Below are 7,493 nucleotides of genomic sequence, written 5' to 3'. Positions count from 1 at the left end.
GTGATGTGGAAATATAAGGTTTAAACAGATTATGCATTCTTCTGTTGTTATTTTGTTTATTTTAGCAACCCGGATTTTTTTCAAAATTCGTCTATTGTTATAAAAGTAATTTTCTTAGAAATAAAGGAATAAAGTTTAATATTTTATTCCAGTTTAATGTGTTTTCAAAAATTGTATATTTGAATTCCGGGTTATTGTAGTATTGATACGGGGACTGTCTTTTCAAAATTATATTTTATATAATTGATTTTAAGGATTTAAAAGATGGTTGTGTGTGTATAATTGTTATATGGCTAAGTGCTGCATGTGAATTGTGAGTTTATTTAGTTATGATAATTAAATGTGAATATCGCATGAATTCTTGGTGTAAGTTGATTTCCTGTAATTGTTATTTATATGTGCCAGAACTGTGAGTTTAATTATTGATATTATCAGATTGAGTCAGATATTATTTAGATATTTTCAAATGATTTATATATGGAATTATGAATATCCTTTCAAAACTCATTTCGAATACAGAGATTTGTCATGCAAGTTAGATGGTTGATATGTGAATATATGTATTACATGATTAAGTGTTACGTGTGTAATGGTCGTGTAACCAGTTATGGTTATTTACGAATATTATATGAATATTTGGTAAATTATTTGATAACTAGTTTTCTATTTTGATTGCTTATATATGTTGCAATCGTGAGTTTTCAATTTTTATATTCTCATAATGAAATATGGAACATTTGGGTATTTTACTGATAATTTATGAATAGTATGTGATATTTATATGAATATTTGTGAGATTTGTGTTATCTGGTTTATTAAATTGATTACTCATATGTTTTCAGATTTGAGATATTTCAATTTTGATATGATCAGGATAAAATATAGTTTATTTGGATATGTTCATATCGATTTTTGGGTTGCTATGTGATTTTATAATCGATTTATGAATTTAATTTTGTTTAATTATTAATTATATTTAAATAGTTATTTAACAATTTAAACCCCGTGGGCGTTCGGGAGAATTTCGCCATTAGGCTATTTGGGACATTCTGAGCATTTCTCGTGTTTTAACTTTTTCAATCCGGAGTACGATTTGCCCCGTAAATGGTCCGGTACGATTTTGTTAATATTTTTAAAGTTAATAATTATCTGGTTGTCTCGTAATGCGTGAAGCATATTCCAGGAATATTCCAAAGCATATTCAAGGAATATTCTCTTATCTTCCTCTATAAATATCCCTTACCAGTTTATTTCGCGCGTACAATCATTTCGCCAGTTTCTCTGCACGAATACCGAGAGAAGACGAACGGGTGTTCTTCGTGTTCTTCATATTCAAACGAGGATTTGAAGGCGTTATTGGAATCCGATGGAGGCGTATAAATAGTCAAAACGAAGCTCTCGACGCATAGAATCTAATACAATCATCCATTTATGTGCAGATTTGTCAGGTGATTTTATATTAATTTTACAAGATTCGAATTATTATGATTCAAATAGTGAATTTTTGCAAACGTGATGTTTTGATTGATTTGATGATTCCATGTTGTAGAGCATCTCCTGCCATTCGTTTTCATATATTATACGTCGATTTTTGACTTCCGTAACATATAGAAATAAGGGTTTGATTCTTGAGATGTGTTCTTGAATGTTCTTGAGTGTTCTTGAATATTTTTAATTGAAAATTTGGGGGTTTATAATCTGGTAGTTCTGGGTATGATTGGAAGGTGCTAGCATGTGTATTTTGATGTGTAGAATCGGTTGGTGGGTTCAAATTAAGTGTGGGAAGTCGGGATTGGAGCCGCCGGAGCCTGGAATTGAGTCCACCGGCGGCGGAATTTCCTTCGCTGATTCCGACCTAATCGGACGTTTCTTGGATGGTTTGAAGGCTGGATTGTGTTTATGGTGGCCTGAAGATGTTATCTGGACACTTTGGTGGCCGTCGGAGCGCTGTAACGCCATCTCCGGCGACTGGGGGCGGCGGAGGTGGTAAACTACTGTTTAGCCCCCAGAGTTTCGGAGATGGTGAAGTGTGGGTACTGTGGTTTCAAAGTTTGCGTTTCAGCCCCTGTAACTTTTGAAAGTTACACTTTAAACCCTGGCCGAAAACTTTCAAAAGTTTACACTTTAAACCTTTTGATTTAAATCTCTAAAATTGTTTTTAATTAATTATTTTAAATTTCAAAAATAGTTTTTAATTATTTCTTTATTCAAAAATAAATCTAAATTAGTTTCTTAGTTAATTTTAATTAGTAATTAATTATTTTAATTGGTCAATTAATTTAAATATTAATTGATTAATTAATTTAGTTAATTATTAATTGATTTTAATTGATTAATTAATTAGATTTAATTGTTCCTTTTGATTTAAAAATTCTGAAAAATAGTTTCGAGCTTTGAATCATTTTTCTAAAATATGTTTGAGGCTCGTTAATTGATTTCAAATGATTTTGGATCCGATCTTGAGCAATCGGACTTGATTATTTATTCAAAAATGAATTCTTTTACCTATTTTAATTCCGAAAAATGTCTAGAAATTCCAGAAAATTCCTGAAAAATCATTTTTAACCTGAGACTTGATTTGACATCAATTGGGATGGGAAACCTTATATGAAAAATGTTGTCTGCTATCTGTTTGATATGTTATGTACCGATAGGAGAGTTAGAAAACGGTTTTGCTTATAACTTTTGATCGGTAATTCAGAATTGAGTGAAACGAAAAAGAGGTTAAAGCTTATAAACTCTAGTTTAATATAATGTAACAATATGGTTGAATTTCCAATGGGTATACAGATTGTTGAAAATGCATAATGTGACTATACGTGATCTACTTGCTATATAATAATGAATACATGAAATACGTGTTCATTTGTGATTTGATAAATGGTTTGGGAGACATAGCATCATGTCTTAATTGAGGTTAGATAAGAATATGTGGATTACAGGAATTTGATTTGGTTGATTGGTTGTTGGTTGAAATAGGTTAACAAATGGATAGTATTATAAATAGACGAGACGCTGTCAGATTTTCAATAGGATTTATATGATGATTGCGTTATAGTATGCTAAGTGGAGTATGACATGACTATATGATGTAGTCAAAGCATGATTATATGTTAAGTGATATCTGATAAGTGCATAGAGATTATATAGGGTGATATGTGATTATGTGTTAAATGCTATCGATATACGTGATATGTATATGCGATAGGTTATGATACCGAGTTTAATAAGTAAGATAAGAATCAATAGATTATTTAGTAATTATGGTAGTATTTTATTCTCGTAAAGGATTTGGACGAGGCGTATACGATTTGAAGACGTACAGAAGGTCAAACGATGTTGCAAAGCGAATAAGGAATGAGTCGAGAAAGCGAAGTCGTATTACGAATAGAGTATATACAGAGATGGTCTGGAGGTTATGATATGCGTAGATTGTGAGTTGGAAAGATGAGATTAAGCTATGTGTGTGGAAACGGATTTAAGGCAAGTTTTCCTAAATCCTTCCTCCTATATATATTGCATGTTCTGATTATTCTGTCAACGTTCTGATATTGTTTATACTGAAACCCTTCTCAAATAAACTCTTTCTTATGAATCCCATGATTGTTTTCTTTTTCCAAGTTTTGAAAAGCCAAACACCAGATTACTCTCAACTTTCTATTTTGATCCATTCTTTCCAATCCTCAAGATTTTAAAAATACCAGTTCTACAAATTAATTCGAAGTTCAGACCGTCATTGAAGCATGTGTTGCTCAGTGATAGTTAGAGCCTAGAATGAAATGGGATCTTCTTGATTATTCAACCCGCCATTATCATGCTGGTTTAGCAGGCTAAATTCAGTTGCTTAGCCGATAATGGAGGATACTGAATAGTTAGGAATTTCCTGAACTATGATTTATCAAAAGACAGACTGTGGTTTATGAAATGTTGATTCCCAAAAGTTGATTTGAAATATTTCTGTTGCTGATAATGATTATGATTCTGTTCTGTTGATTGAATTGTCTATTGATTTCAATTGTTAGAATTGGATTAGTTTTTATAAAATATGTGGACCAGATTCGTGGTCAGGCCAGATTCGTGGTCAATTATAGGCCAATGTGTGCCTTGGATCCAGTACAGAGAACATGGCTGTGTGCCATGTTCGGGGTTAGTGCGTGACTGATCAGCAGCCTAACCTTTGATTTTTAAGTAAAAATGTGATGAATCCAATTCGACAATTCTTCTGTAAGTTTGAAATTCTGATTTCAATTGCTGATAAGAATTGTGAAGTTTCCAATTTCATATCCTGAACTTGTGAACCCTGATAAGATATTTCAGGACTATTGTTGCTTATATAAACTTGCTGAGCATTGTTGCTCACCCTTGCTATTCCTTTTTAACCATTTCAGAAAAGCTTAAAGGTGAATTGCATAATTGAGATTGCGAGTATGGCTAAGGCTAAGCGAAGAGTCAGAGTCATAGAATATCCAGAGGACAAGTGGAATATTCAGGGAGATTGAAAAGGTTGGTTCTAGATAGAATTGTATTGATGAGGTTCAGTTGTAAGTCATAATTGAAATAGATTGACAGTGATTCTTCTTGTCGAAGATGATCTGAGTTTGTAAGACATTGTTTATTGCTAGTGGTTGATTCTAATTTCAATACTGTAACCTGGATGCGATCCTGTTTTTAGGGGGTTAAAGTGTTTTCTTTTAAATCTTTTACTAAAGTTTTCAGGTTTTAAATCCTTTGATTTTATTACCTTTTTCAAAAATACAGGTTTTCAAAAGTGTTTAAAATAGTTTTGTGTGGTGACGTCAGAATCCAGACCCCCGGATTCTCGGGCTGTCACAATGAAGCTACGAGTTGTTTCCAACTTCAATCTAGTCAACAATGAATCTACAAGTTGTTTCCGGGCTCAAACGAGTCAAGATTGAAACTACAAGTTGATTCTAATTTCAAACAACCGAAAATGAAGCTACAAGTTGGTGTCAACTTCAAACAAGTCCGGAATGAAGTTACAAGTTGTTTCCAACTCATTTAGCAAAAAAAAAGTTGTTTCCAACTTCCATCTAGTCTATAATGAAGCTACAAGTTGTTTCCGGGCTCAAACGAGCCAAGAATGAAACTACAAGTTGATTCCAATTTCAAACAACCGAAAATGAAGCTACAAGTTGTTTTCAACTTCAAACGAGTATGGAATGAAGCTACAAGTTGTTTCCAACTTCAATCTAGTCAATAGTGAAGCTACAAGTTGTTTCCAGGCTCAAACGAGTCAAGAATGAAACTACAAGTTGATTCCAATTTCAAACAATCGAAAATGAAGCTACAAGTTGTTTTCAACTTCATCTGAGTCCAGAATGAAGCTACAAGTTGTTTTCAACTTCAAACGAGTCCGGAATGAAGCTAAAAATTATTTCCAACTTCAATCTAGTCAACAATGAATCTACAAGTTGTTTCCGGGCTCAAACGAGTCAAGATTGAAACTACAAGTTGATTCTAATTTCAAACAACCGAAAATGAAGCTACAAGTTGGTGTCAAATTCAAACAAGGCCGGAATGAAGTTACAAGTTGTTTCCAACTCATTCAGCAAAAAAAAAAAGTTGTTTCCAACTTCCATCTAGTCAATAATGAAGCTACAAGTTGTTTCAGGGCACAAACGAGCCAAGAATGAAACTACAAGTTGATTCCAATTTCAAACAACCGAAAATGATGCTACAAGTTGTTTTCAACTTCAAACGAGTATGGAATGAAGCTACAAGTTGTTTCCAACTTCAATCTAGTCGATAATGAAGCTACAAGTTGTTTCCGGGCTCAAACGAGTCAAGAATGAAACTACAAGTTGATTCCAATTTCAAACAACCGAATATGAACCTACGAGTTGTTTCCAACTTCAATCTAGTCAACAATGAATCTACAAGTTGTTTCCGGGCTCAAACGAGTCAAGATTGAAACTACAAGTTGATTCTAATTTCAAACAACCGAAAATGAAGCTACAAGTTGGTGTCAACTTCAAACAAGTCCGGAATGAAGTTACAAGTTGTTTCCAACTCATTTAGCAAAAAAAAAGTTGTTTCCAACTTCCATCTAGTCAATAATGAAGCTACAAATTGTTTTCAACTTCAAACGACTCCGGAATGAAGCTAAAAATTATTTCCAACTTCAATCTAGTCAATAATGAAGCTACAAGTTGTTTCCAGGCTCAAACGAGTCAAGAATGAAACTACAAGTTGATTCCAATTTCAAACAACCGAAAATGAAGCTACAAATTGTTTTCAATTTCAAACGAGTCCGGAATGAAGCTAAAAATTATTTCCAACTTCAATCTAGTCAATAATGAAGCTACAAGTTTTTTCCAGGCTCAAACGAGCCAAGAATGAAACTACAAGTTGATTCCAATTTCAAGCAACTGAAAACGAACCTACAAGTTGTTTTCAACTTCAAACGAGTCCGGAATGAAGCTAAAAATTGTTTCCAACTTCAATCTAGTCAATAGTGAAGCTACAAGTTGTTTCCAGGCTCAAACGAGTCAAGAATGAAACTACAAGTTGATTCCAATTTCAAACAATCGAAAATGAAGCTACAAGTTGTTTTCAACTTCATCTGAGTCCAGAATGAAGCTACAAGTTGTTTTCAACTTCAAACGAGTCCGGAATGAAGCTAAAAATTATTTCCAACTTCAATCTAGTCAACAATGAATCTACAAGTTGTTTCCGGGCTCAAACGAGTCAAGATTGAAACTACAAGTTGATTCTAATTTCAAACAACCGAAAATGAAGCTACAAGTTGGTGTCAACTTCAAACAAGTCCGGAATGAAGTTACAAGTTGTTTCCAACTCATTTAGCAAAAAAAAAAGTTGTTTCCAACTTCCATCTAGTCAATAATGAAGCTACAAGTTGTTTCCGGGCTCAAACGAGTCAAGAATGAAACTACAAGTTGATTCCAATTTCAAACAACCGAAAATGAAGCTACAAATTGTTTTCAACTTCAAACGACTCCGGAATGAAGCTAAAAATTATTTCCAACTTCAATCTAGTCAATAATGAAGCTACAAGTTGTTTCCAGGCTCAAACGAGTAAAGAATGAAACTACAAGTTGATTCCAATTTCAAACAACCGAAAATGAAGCTACAAATTGTTTTCAATTTCAAACGAGTCCGGAATGAAGCTAAAAATTATTTCCAACTTCAATCTAGTCAATAATGAAGCTACAAGTTTTTTCCAGGCTCAAACGAGCCAAGAATGAAACTACAAGTTGATTCCAATTTCAAGCAACTGAAAATGAACCTACAAGTTGTTTTTAACTTCAAACGAGTCCGGAATGAAGCTAAAAATTGTTTCCAACCTCAATCTAGTCAATAGTGAAGCTACAAGTTGTTTCCAGGCTCAAACGAGTCAAGAATGAAACTACAAGTTGATTCCAATTTCAAACAATCGAAAATGAAGCTACAAGTTGTTTTCAACTTCATCTGAGTCCAGAATGAATCTACAAGTTGTTTTCAACTTCAAACGA

At 33.2% G+C, this 7,493-nt stretch overlaps 1 long non-coding RNA gene across 1 annotated transcript; it reads left to right on the top strand.

The window, feature by feature from the left end:
• Positions 1 to 1,208: 1,208 nt before the first annotated feature.
• On the top strand, positions 1,209 to 4,708 carry LOC135149333 (uncharacterized). The gene is made up of 2 exons (XR_010287741.1): positions 1,209 to 1,448; positions 3,289 to 4,708. It is a non-coding gene; the product is annotated as an uncharacterized LOC135149333 (long non-coding RNA).
• Positions 4,709 to 7,493: the final 2,785 nt, after the last annotated feature.

This window comes from Daucus carota, chromosome 9 (assembly GCF_001625215.2).
Source record: "Daucus carota subsp. sativus chromosome 9, DH1 v3.0, whole genome shotgun sequence".
NCBI lineage: Eukaryota > Viridiplantae > Streptophyta > Magnoliopsida > Apiales > Apiaceae > Daucus > Daucus carota.
This window is presented reverse-complemented; position numbering and strand designations above follow the sequence as displayed.